The 12780-nt window shown below is 49.8% G+C and overlaps 1 long non-coding RNA gene across 2 annotated transcripts in view; it reads right to left on the reverse strand.

Annotated features, from left to right (window-relative positions):
* Positions 1-524: 524 nt before the first annotated feature.
* LOC145714013 (uncharacterized) overlaps positions 525-12780 on the reverse strand; it is a 279372-nt gene continuing 267116 nt past the window's right edge. The window contains exons 10-14 of one of the 2 annotated variants that reach the window (XR_014136768.1): positions 10656-11078; positions 7986-8192; positions 5416-5543; positions 4001-4080; positions 525-799 (exon numbers count right to left, since the gene is read on the reverse strand). This is a non-coding gene — a long non-coding RNA (uncharacterized LOC145714013). The remainder of the gene's footprint in view (positions 800-4000; positions 4081-5415; positions 5544-7985; positions 8193-10655; positions 11079-12780) is intronic. The other variant, XR_014136769.1, reaches the window with a different exon arrangement.

Consider the following 12780-nt stretch of genomic DNA (forward strand, 5'->3'; position numbering starts at 1 on the left):
TGCAGGGCTCAAATTCACAAACTGAACTGTGAGATCATGACCTGAGCCGAAGCTGGATGCTTAACCGACTGAGCCACCCAGGTGCCCCTTTTCTGCATCTATTTAAATAATTGTATGCTTTTCCCCTTTTTTTGTTAATATGATTAATCAGATTGATTGATTTTCTAATATTAAACCACCCTTGCATAGCTGGAATTAAACTCAATTGGTTGTTGAATTAGATTATGTTTCCCTAGAAGCAGACACTGAGTCAAGTACAGGAATACAAGGAGGTGATTCCTGAAAACACCAGAAGTGCTCCCTCTTTTTCTTTTTCCCTCTGTTTCTCTGCAAACACACACACACACACACACACACACACACACACGTGAATGGGGCAATAAACATATATGAATATATATGCATGGATGTATAATGAATGTAATTTGGGGATAGATACATGTGTATATTTATATGTGTACATTGTTAGGGTTAGGCGTAGGCTAGGGTAAAGGTAAGAGTCAAGAACTAAAAATTTTAGCAGTCAAAGGCTTTATTGGGAACAAGGGTCTCGGGCGAGGTTCCATGACTCAGGGAGAGAGAGAGAGGAGTCAGGGAAGTCACGCCCGGGTGTGGTGGGTTGGGGTTTTTAAGCTGCAGCGGTTCCGGGTTTAGGTCCGGGTGGGCCTTTTTCGCGTCAGGTTGTGCTGTCACTCGGTGATTGGTTGACCTCCAATTCGTTCCAGCACATTACCGGGGGCTTTTCCCTGGGTTGTGCTGGCAAGATGGCCGTCCCCTCTACTGTGGTTCCAAGGACATCCTAACATATATAAAGCATATTAATATATATTATAGGTGTATATGTATTGGATTTGATTGGCTAATATTTCTTTTTTTCTCTTTTCTTGTTTTTTAAATTTTTTTAATGTTTATTTTTTGAGAGAGAGACAGAGTGTGAGCGGGGGAGGGGCAGAGAGAGAGAATGAGACACAGAATCCGAAGCAGGCTCCAGGCTCCAAGCTGTCAGCACACAGCCCGACACAGGACTCGAACTCACAAGCTGTGAGATCATGACCTGAGCTGAAGTCAGATGCTTAACTGACTGAGCCACCCAGGCGCCCCTTTTCTTTTCTTTTTTTTTTTTTTTTTTTAAGTAGGCTCCATGCCCAACATGGGGGCTTGAATTCATGACCTTGTGATTAAGAGTTGCATGCCCTAGAGACTGAGCCACCTGGGCACCCTTGATTGGCTAGTATTTCATTAAGGACTTGTGAGACTATGTTCATGAGAGAAATTGGTCTATAATGTTTCTTTCTTGTAATATCCTTGTCAGGTTTTGGAGTCAAGGTTATAATGATCTCATCAAAAAAGGAAGTGCTCCCACCTTTTCTATTCTCTGCGATAGCTTTTGTAAGGTTAGTGTGTTTTTTTTTAATGTAAGGTTAGTGTTTTTTAATGTTTATTTATTTGAGAGAGAGAGAGAGAGGAGGGGCAGAGAGACAGGGGGGGAAGACAGAGGATCCAGAGTAGGCTTCATGCTGACAGTACAGCCCAATGTAGGGCTTGAAACCATGAATCATGAGATCATGACCTGAGCTGAAGTTGAGTACCCATGCTCAACCGACTGAGCCACCCAGCACTCCAGGTTAGTGTTATTTCTTAAATGCTTAGAAGGATTCACATCCATCTGGGCCAGGAGTTTCTTTACAGGATGGTTTTTAACTAATTTTCAACATCAATAATAGATATGGGACTACTCAAATTTTCTGTTTCTTCTTCTGTCAGCTTTGGAAGTTGTATCATTTTTTTTTTTAAACCTCTAAGCACAAGAGAGCACCTAACTTGAGACATCATGTGAAGTAAATGATCCTTGCAGAGATGCAGGCAGTTTCCCTGGCTGCTTCGGGGATGCAAAAGGTTAAATTCATATATGATAGGAATGAACTTGTCGAGTCAGAGCATAAAATGATCTGGAGGCAAATGCTAATGCATTGACTCTGAAGCATTTCCATGTTATCAACAGCCCTCTGTGATTATGTAAATTGGAAATAAATGATTGGCATTCACAGGAGCACATACGGATAATTAGCACAGCACTGAGGAAGCTAGTTGTAGAAGGCAATTGTGACAAATCTACAAAAATAATGATTCTTGGTTAATAGCTAATGATACATATCAGGAGTAGGGCTATGGTGCTGTCCTCCTCTGGAGTGTGTTCTCCTTCCTCCCTCAGCCAGTCCTCCCTGCAGTGCTGAGCTCTACCTGACCCACTGCCAGGACTGAGAAATTGAAGACTCCAGGCCAGGATGCCATGGAAGTCTATCGCAAGGCAAGATTCAACAGCTCCCTTCTCAGTTTGCAGATGGGCTGGAAGAGCACCAGTAAGAATGCTCAAATGTCAAGCTTGTTTAAAAGCCAAGGTGTTTAACAAATGAATGCGGGCCTGGGGTTTCATTACTAACACAGATCAGCAGCAGCACCCAAGTCACAGTCCCTCCCCTCTCACCTTCCAGTAGCAATTCGTAGAGAATGCATGTCAATTCCACAGCTCAGTCTAATGTATGGAATAACACAAGGGCACCAGTGCTATTAAGATCAAATGGGGTTTGACTAAAAGGCCCATGGAGCACGGAAACAACACTTTTTAAAAATCTGTGCACACAGGTTGCATGGTGGGGACCTGAGAATTGATGCAAGAACAGTGGCAGTTGTGGGAACTCCCTGGGTTTCGGACACTCTGAGCACTGTGAGGTACTCTGTGTAGGTGCAGGAGCAACTCAAAGCAGGGAAGGAAGCTGGAGCGGAAATCTCTCGTGGATAGGGCTGGGGAGAGGGCTGATGTATGGGCAATCAGCCTCTTCAAGGCTGTGCAGAATTTAATGATGAGCTCTGGCCAATTGTAATACTTTTCACTGGCCCAGGGAGGGTCTTTTCTGCTGGCCAGAGTCCCCAGTACAGGAGTAATTGACAGGGGGGTTGGAAGCCTAGATCCTGGTTCTGAGAGGCCACTGGCTCATCATGTGGTCTAGGTGAGTTTCTCTGCTTTACCTTAATTCTTCAAGGTGGTGGCCAGGTAAAATCCTTTACCTTGTGGCTAGAGAGCTGACACTCACTGGAAGTGCAAGTATTTGGTAGGTGGGGCGGGCAGGCCACTGTGGTTCCTTTAGGCCTTTGCCCTAGAGCCAAGTCACTGAAGCTTTTGACAAAAAATTGCCCTGGAAATCAAAGCCGGATTGAAGTCCTATTTCTGCCAGTAAATCACTGGGTGACCTTGGGCAATTTCCTGCTCCACACAGTGTCCCCAAATGTCCCATGGGAGTGTCCCCCAATTTTGAGGACAGCAGTTCTCAAGCCTTTTGGTCTCAGGGTGCCTTTATGCTCCAACAATTATTGAGGACTTCACAGAACTTTTGGTTATGAAGGCTCTATCTATTGATATTTTTAGCTTTAGGAATTTAGATTGAGAAAACTTTAAAGTATTTATTAATTCATTTAAAAATAATGATAATATAACCACAGTATATTAATGTAAATCACTATACTTTCCAACACAAAAATGACCAAAGAGAAGAATGGCATTTTTGCACATTTTTACAAATCTCCTTAAAGTCAGGCGTAATAGAAGATAGCCACATTCTTGTATCTGCTTCTGCATCCAGCCTGCTGTGATATCACAGCTGTCGTCTCTAGAAAAATTCACTGTGTGGTTGTGAGAGAAGGCAAGTGGAAAAGGCAAATGCATCTTGGTTTTACCGTGAAAAGAGTTTTGATCCTGTGGGCTTTCGGGGGTCCCTACCCACATTGTGTGATGTGTCACTCTGAAATCGCCAGGACTATGTTCCGTGTTTGCACCACTGAAGACCATACATATCCCTCCATTCCAGATCAGGTCCTGGACCAGGTGTCCTGGCCCCCCAACAAGGTGTCTACACATTGATCTTTAAGCTTGCTTTGGGAAGGGGCCACTTTCTCACCCCCAAATCCTGAGAGAAGTGAGTCATTTTATTTCCAGAATCCTTACCTGCACTGGGGTCAGGCCACAGACATGACTGTGTCTACCTACCAACTCAGGGTCTGTAACCGGCGCCAAATTGCCTTAGGCTATAACAGAGGAAAGAAAAACAAAATAAAAACCAATAGAAACTAGCAAACAAGTATGCAAAAGGTATGTTTAGTTTCCTGTTAGAGAAATGGAACGACTAATTCATACATCAAGATCATTTGGTATGGCACGTGGAGTGGGCTTTCTAAACAGTGGGGCTGCTGTTTAGTGGAAAGCAGTATGCTGTGGAATTGTGCTCAGAAGGACACAAGGACAACAGGCCACTAATGCTGCAGCCAACACCGCAATGCGGTCTCCTGCGTTCAGAGGGACGGTGGAGTACTTCAAGTACTGGACTGCAATCCAAAGACTCAGGTTTGGGCAGGGGGAGTTCTGTTGCCAGTTCCACGTCTGTGTGATCTGGGCGAGTGAGCTCCCCCTGGCTCCACCCCCTATCTGTAAAATGGACAGTGTTACCACCCTGTCCCTTCTCAGGGCTTTAGGGCACCCCAGCCACCAAGATGGCTGAAGAAGGCCCTGGGAGATTGCAGCGTGCTCTGAAGATGTTAGAGCCCCTCAAAAAGAGGCCACAGACCAGAACTGGGCAGGGCAGCACCCGTTGTGGAAGCCCCCAGCCCGGCTTTCTTGGGGAGTAATGTCCAAATTCTCCCCACCAGTCATCCTCCCTGCCCACTCTCCAAGGATCCCGTCTCCATGCTGGCACAATGAGAGGGTGGGAAGGCCAAGTTCAGAAAGTGTCTTTCTGTTCTCAGTTTCTCACAGGCTTAGCTGAAGCACCACCACCCCACCCCCATCTGCTGGTGGTAGCAGATGTGACTTCCCTGGGTTTGGGTTGAGAGATAATGGTTTCCCTTTAAAAGCTTGCTGGTAATTTCCACGTTCTCTGCTAAGCTCTGGGAAGCAGCTGTGGTCATACACCCAGGGGTTTTTACCAATCTCTCCATTTGGAGCTCTTGCTGTCTTTTGCGTACCTCCTATCAGCTACTGGACAAACTGTGACCTGCCCTCAGGCAGGCTGGCCAGCTGAGGTTGACAGTAGGGCCTGATCCACCAAAGCGACTGTGGACAGCAGCTGGCAGAGGGCCGGGATGGCACTGTGGCTGGTTCCAGAGGCAGCAGAGGGGTGACAAGCACAGACTGCTTTAACTGCTACTCAGAGAACAAAGAGAACTTTACCCTCATGATCCTATTTATATATACGTGGATCTCCGTGGAACCACCACACAGAACAATGGTTGCCTAGGATCAAAGCCAGAATGGCTGCCACCCACCCAAAGACCTTCTACTGTCCACTGTCACTCGTTGGGACAGAGAGGGAGGAGCCAGTTGGCTTAGGGACAAGTTCAACTTGGAGAGCATTAATGAAGACACACCTGGGGAAGGCCACACGTGACTGAACTGAGGGGCCCTCAGCTTCATCAGAAGGGACAAGAACCAGCCTCAGCACTTGTGCTGGTCCTCACTTCACAGTGTGTAATGTGCCGTGACATCCACCGTCTTCCTGGAAGCAAGAGGTCAGCAAACAAGCAAGGTTCAGAAAGGTGAGGTGACTCAGTTGCCCAGAGACCTGTACCTGGTGTGGTAGGCAGAATTCTGGCCTCTCAAAATGTCTGCGTCCTAATCTCTGGAACCTACAAATATGACACAGCGAAAGAGACACTGCAGATGTGATTAAGGATCTTGAGAAGGAGAGGTCATCCCAGACTATCTGCATGGGTCCTAAGTGCCATCACAAGCATCCCTGATCAGAGGAAGGCAGAGGAGGTTTGACATGACAGAAGAGGGAAAGACCACATGATGCTGGAAGCAGAGACCAGAGGGACACACCTTGAAGATGGAGGAAGGGCCATGAGCCAAGGAGTGCAGGTAGCCAGCAGAAGCTGGAAAGGGCAAGGAAACGGATTCTCTCCTCACGGACTACAGGAGTGGCCAGCCCAGCTGACCAAGTGTGGGGTTCCACCCTCCAGAACTATATGAGAGTAAATTTCTGTTGTTGGAAGCCACTGAGTTGGTGGTAGTTCATTACGGCAGCCACAGGAAACCAAAACAGTTGGCTAGTGACGAAGCTGGCACAGAGGCCAGTGCTCACCATGCAAACAGAGTCAGAGCCTCCCTAGGGCCTGCACGGGTTGGGGGTGAATGACGATGGAAGGACTTCAGAGAGAGAGAGTGGTGGTTCAGGAGCAGGAAGCTGCTGGAAGCCACCAGCTTAAAGTCCCTTGCTTGAGGCTCATCATGTGATTTACCCGATCGCTTCAAGGAAGGGACTAGAAGCATGGAGGCCATGGCCTGTCCTTGGCCCAAAGAGTTCGGAGAATCAGTTCATCGCTGACTGAGACTGGACTGGTGACTTCTGGATTCTGGCACTGCCTCCTTCACTGAACCCTGGGTGTCCCTGCCAACCCAAGGCGGCTACGGTCTGACTCCAGGCTCCTGTGGCACTGAGGTGTAAGTCCAGTAGGGGAGTTGGGGTCAGCGTTCTCACTCCAGTGGCTGTGGAAATTGGCCATTTACCTCAGAGAGAGAGAACCTTGGCAACTTTTGGAGGCTCTTCCTTCCTTTGTGGTCTAACAGCAGTAGGCAGATCAGGCTGGGTGGGAAGGATTGAGTTCCACGTTCTTCCCTCCCAGTGGTCACAGTAGGTGGCACAGGGAAGTGTCATGGTTGACAGGTGGGTGGCACTTTGTGATGTGAAAATTAAAATCACCAGGAAACGTGGGCATTCCTTCTCTTCTCTCCCCTCTCCAACTCCCCTCCCCTGAGTTGCTCTCTCTATTCTTCTTCCTCTGTTGCCTTTTTTCCTGGTTCACTGTATAGCCCTCAAATTCCTCCAACTCTCTGGTTGACACCTGGATTTCAGAGCTTTTAAAAACGACTTTGAATCTTTAAGGTGTGTGCAAACTGCTCACTTTGAGCAGTGGTCGGGGGTGGGGGTGGGACAAAGAAGAGACTGCTATCCATCACACTACAGTAGCCCCAGCATCTCTACTTTGTGAGTCCCAGACAAGCTTGAAAAATTAATTTTTCTTCCAAAACTCTATTTATAGTGAGCACTTCCAAGTCATTTTCTTAAGCTCCTACTATATTCCCAACTTCAGTCCAGTTAATTTCTGTCAATTTCAAGATTTGCATGTTGGGGATCTACTCTACATTTTACCACGCAGGGGGAAGGGCTTTCTTCTAATGAGCAGTGATTGGAATGGAAATGCCCTGAAGCCCGCCAAGGTGATCCCTGAAACACCTTAGCACTTAGCACACAGACACCTACTGAGCAGGTTTCCAACCACCTGAGTGTTTTGATGGTGCGTGAGTGACAAAATTTTAAGACACCTTTTTTCTGGGGACATGGGTTCCACCCTCCCTCCATGTCTCCAGCATCCGTAAACATTACAGTTTCTTTCTTTTTTCTTTCTTTTGTTTTGTTGAGAGAGAGAGAGAGACAGAGAGACAGAGAGAGAGCACGGGAGCGGGCTTGGGGGGAGAGGGGCAGAGGGAGGGAAAGAATCCTAAGCAGGCTCCACACTCAGTATGGAGCCTGACACGGGGCTCGATGCCACAACCCTGGGATCATGACCTGAGCTGAAATCAAGAGTCTGATGCTCAACCAACTGAGCCACCCAAGTGCCCCAAATATTACAGTTTCTAAAGTACTTTCAGAAATGTATACCTTTTTTTTTTTCCTCCCTCGCCATTAGTCTGGGCATATCCCATTTCATAGGTCAAGGGCATCCCCAGGGCCACCCAGCTAGCTCAGGAATGGAGTCTCTGAAATGGTGAAGCTTCAAATGCCCTTGTTGTATAAATGTGGACACTAAGGCTCCAAAGAGGAAAGGGGCCCTGAAACTTGCAGGCGGCCCAGCAGGACAGAAATTCCGTCTTGCCTGCCCTACTCCTCCCTCCCCCGCCCCCGCCCCCCTCCTGGGCCCAGGCACTAGGCCACTACCTTTGCCTCCAAAGCCAGGTCCCAGCCTGGGGAGAAGCCGTATCTGTTTTTGAGAAACTGCCAGAGCACAGCAGAAGAAGGGGTGTGTGCGCGTGAGCTAGTACAAGGACCGTGTGCTCTTGCCATCCGGCCCATCTCAGGGCTGGGAGGCTGCCCGGAAGTCAGTACAGATGCACTGGTTTCACACCGGAGCTTTCTGTGGCAGCGCTGTGGGTGAAACACTGTTTAGCAAATGGAATCTTCAAACTCCCCCCCCCCCCCGCCCTCCCCCCCCCCCCCACCATCTAATGCAGCCTCAGGAGAACTTCTTTTATGAAGCAAAGGGTCTTCTTGTCATGCAAATCACCACCCCCTAATTGGACTGCTTTGTAACTCCTGTGCCTTCAATTGCTTAAGGGGACCAAGTCCCTTTATCACCAATAGGACATTTCTGTTTTGTTTCGCACAAAGCTAGGAAGGTGCCAACTTCAACTTGGACCTCACTGCTGCCTCCTCTAGACGGGGAGAAAACCCACTTGCACCCCTGTGGCAGACCCGGTCCCAGCCCGCCACCTCCCCTCCCCTGCCCAGGGCAGGTTTGTGCGGAACACTTAATCTGGAGGCAGGGAGTGCAGGTGGCAGTCCTTACCACCTGGAGCTGGCTCCTAGAGAGTGCCCGCATCCTCCAAGGCTTGAGAAGAATACCAATTGCCTGGTTACTGGGCCCCCTCAGGAGCCCACAAGAGGAAATTAAAAGGCATACACACGCCTGGAATAAAGGACCCTCTTCTTGCAGCTAATCACCGAAATTGGTCACTGTGTTGTCCCCTCCCCTCTCTGGTGAAAGACACGGTCTTTCTCTTGTTCTGTTCCATCACTACGTTCTCAGAAATGTGTGAGAGGGGCTGAGCTTCACACGGGCTCCCCCTCCTAGAGCCCTCCACCCCCAGCCCTCCTTTTCTCCCCAGTCCAGGCTTCTGTCAGCAGGAGGGGCGTCAGTTTGTCCAGTCTGATGTCGGATGCAGGAGACAGCCCAGTCCTGGCACCAAGGCCACACCGGTGGGAGGAATGGCTCCGCATCTCTAAGAATGCCTCCTGCATGGCCCTTTGCGGGTTGCAAAACGCCTCCACTTCCCTCTCCGTGTGCGCTGCACAACCGGATCGGCCGCACCACTGCCACTTGCCCTCAAAGTGGCCTGAAGTGACAGTCGTGGATGTCAGGGTCTTTAGCCCCAGGACCAGGGTGGGGACCCTCCGTGCTTCAGAGTCTGCTGCCTCCTGCCGGTGTGTGACTCTGGCCCCGGCCCACAGGGCAATGGGAGACTCTCTAAGAGGAGTCTGGGCAGTCCTGGTGCAGGGGAGATGTCCCCTCCCTCAACACCTGCAGAAAAGAAGCAGGACGAAGACCTCAAGGAAGAGCCTCCCTTTCCCCTGCCAGGCTAGCCATGGGGTCGGGTCACCTGACCTCCAGGGCTGCCTTCCCCACGAGTTCTGGAGAGTTGATATGAGCTGTGGTCTTCCCTCCTGTCGTGGCTGTGGGCACTTCGCTCTGAGTGTCCTGTGGGAGGCACGGCCTGCAATCTTGGGGTTGATGGAGAATCCTAATATTCATACTATAGTGTGTTGAATGGTGCCCCCAAAAGATATGTCTACCTGGAACCTGTGAATGTGACCTTATTTGAAAAAGTGTCTTTGTAGATATAATGAAATTAAGGATCTCCAGATGAGATATTCTGGATTATCCAGGTGGATCCTAAATCCAATGACAACAGGGCTTATAAGAGAGGGAAGGAGATTTGAACCACACAGGGAAGGAGGTGATGGTAAAGCTGGAGGCAGAGATTGGAGTGGTGCAGCCCCAAGCCAAGGAATGTCAGGGGCCACCAGAAACGAAGAGGTGACAGAAGATTCTCCCTTGGAGCCTTCACACAAAGCAGAGCACTGTGGACATCTCGATTTCTCCTCTGACCTCCAGAATTGGAAGAGAATACATGCAACCATACATACATTTCTGCATGAATAAATACATTTCTATCCTCTTAAGTCACTCACTTGGTGGCCATTTGTAATGGCAGCCATAGGAAGCCAGCACACATACTCTAGCAACAGTACCACAGAGAGGCAGGAGGAAGGAGGATGAGGGAGACAGAAGAACTGAGAGGAAACTACCATCAGCCCCGAAGCTAACACTTCCAAGCATCTGTCCAGGACAGAGCAGGCCCTTCCCTTGGCCCTGGTGCACAGGGACGGCTGAGGGGGTGGGGGGAGGGTTGCGGGGAGACTGGCTGGGAGCCCAGGCAGTGGCTCTGCTGGCCGGCCAGCCTTACTTGGCGGAGCAGCACAGGTGGGGGTCACTTGCTGGACTGCCCATGAGTTCAGGAGAGAGAAGACTAGTTTCTGAGCTGGAGACAATGGCCCCAGAGATGGCCCTTCAGGGAGGCTGCATGGCCAGCCTCACCCACCACCTCTGAGCCTCCCCAGTTCCTTCCCCAACACCGCGGAGCTGCCCCCACAGGAAAGCAGGAGGCTCGGCACACTCAGCGCACTGGTACATCCAGCCCTGTGGTTATCCTACCTGGCACCATTTTTTTCTCTCTCCTGGGGAGCATGTCTCAGTAACTGCCCAGAAACCTGGGCTCCCCCAGATCCCTTCTCTCCACAGCCACTCAACAAGCAATCTTGTCGACTCACTTGCTAAGTATTTCTCTTCCTCTGCTGGCTTCCCTGCCATGTGTCAGCTGCTACTGCGGTCCAGGTCTTGGACCCCTCCCAGGGAGGGATGCGGCTGCTCCTTTCCCCTGTCACTCCTTTGCACACAACCATTTCTCCTGTTGTGAGTCCCATGGGACAGAAAAACATTGGTAGGCAGCCAGAGTAGCACTACGCGGCCTGCTCTTGGCTATGAAAGGAGCTGGGACGTAGGGCCACAGACGTTGGGGGGGGGGTGTGGAAGTGTCGTCTGTGCAGAGTGGCTGGTGCACCTGAGGCCTCTGGCAGGTGGGAGGTGGGCTGCAGAGGGAATTTTCAGAGCCCGTGCTTTCTCACTCGTTAATGCCGTCACACTCGGCACTATACAGGGATAACTTTGACGTGGTTTTGCTGCCTTATTTCTTCCTGAAAAAAAAAAAAACATCAAATTATTTGCATCTTTTCAATGACACCATCTTAAAATTGAGGACACACTGTATTTTGGCGGTTCAGAAACTTGACTTTGGTTTTGCGTGCTGTTCTGCATGGGCTTGGTGGTGTTCATGTCTGTTCTGTCCATTTGGAACAGCTGATTATCTTAGCTGGCAACAGCCAAATACACCCACAGCTATTTTTTTAAAAAGTCTGTCTTATTGAAATCCTTGCAAGAAAAGTGACTTTTTATTGCAACTGCAGAATTTTCTAGCCCTTAGCTCTTCGCTGTGTTTTTATAATATAATGCTTGAGAGTGGGAAATTGTTTAGAGCTCTGCAGGCACATCAGAGCACAGCATGGGGCCCCAACATTATAGCCTTGATCTCCTTCCATCATTATCATTTGCATGGCTAGCGCCTCACAAGCCCAAGCCCTGAACTCCTTGAGGGCATAGTTTCTGTCCTTTTCAGGGCTGCAACCTCAATCACTAGCACTTAGTATGTCTGGCACCCATAAAAATTTTCTAAGTGAATGAACAGCTCATTGGGAACTGAGGCTCCAAGCAGGTCACAAGCAAGCACAAGGCAGAGCTGGGATGTGACCCCAGGGCTGATGTCAGGGTTCATGCTCTGTCCCCTCCCTGCACCATAGTGATGGCAGAATGGAGTTCTTGGGCTGATGCTCCCATGAAAGCAGGTGTGAGGAGGCTGAGGGCCAAGAAGAAGCTGGGGACAAAACCAGCAAGTCCCTGAGTGGGTAGGACACAAGGGGGCGGCTGAGGATGGCTACCAGGGGCTGTGTATCCTGAGGAGGGCCAAGTCAAAGAGGTTCTGGGCACAGACTCCAGGGGTGCGGCTGAGTTGGGGTTTGGGTATGATGTTTAGCCATGGCCTTGGGGGGCCTTACATTTCAGCAGCCAGAGGAGCTGAGAGGTCTGGTTTTGGTTGAAAGAAGGAGGAACCAGGAAAGGGGGCTCAGGGGACATCTGTACTCATCTCAGGTGTCAACAGAATGAATGTCAAATCCCTGTGCCAAGACAACTGTGCCAAGACAAGGGCGGGTATGCCTGGGAGATGGTGGACCGGGGGCATCCGGCAGAAAAGGGGCAGCAAGAGAGGCCAGGGCAGGAGTGAGTCTCTTTGGATGCCATCTACTATACCAGATGACACTGCACCCCTTCCATCTCAGCTGATTTTCCTAGCTTTCCACCCCTCTGGGAATTGGTTAGCTTCCTTGCCAACCAAGCAATGGAAGAAGCAATAAGATGCACACATCCCCCTCAAATTCTTTCTGCAAAAACCCACTGCGTTTCTTACCATGTACCAGGTGTCGGGGACTGGAAGGCAAGTTCAACTCTATCCCACAGGGGGAGAAAGAGACTCCTAGTTAGGAGAATTGGCCACCCTGATATGGACCCTTGGACCCTCGGGAAGGGACTAGAGAGAGTTATTCTCAGCTCTGCAGGACTGGGAAGGCTTCTAGGAAGTGGTGGGGTTTGAGCTGAACTTGGAAAGGTAGAAAGAAGGTGAGCAGGTGTGGAAAATATCCTAGGCAAGGAAGGCGTGAGCAGAGGCCTGGGGACAGAGGAGCCCAGGATATCCTGGGGAGAAGAAACGGGACAGGTATGGGACATGGATGTTCATGAGGGTGGGTGGGGGAGTGGGGAGAGGGTGGCTAGTAGGCTGTGTCCACC

Source organism: Panthera onca, chromosome X (assembly GCF_046562875.1).
Source record: "Panthera onca isolate mPanOnc1 chromosome X, mPanOnc1 haplotype 2, whole genome shotgun sequence".
NCBI classification, from domain to species: Eukaryota; Metazoa; Chordata; class Mammalia; order Carnivora; family Felidae; genus Panthera; species Panthera onca.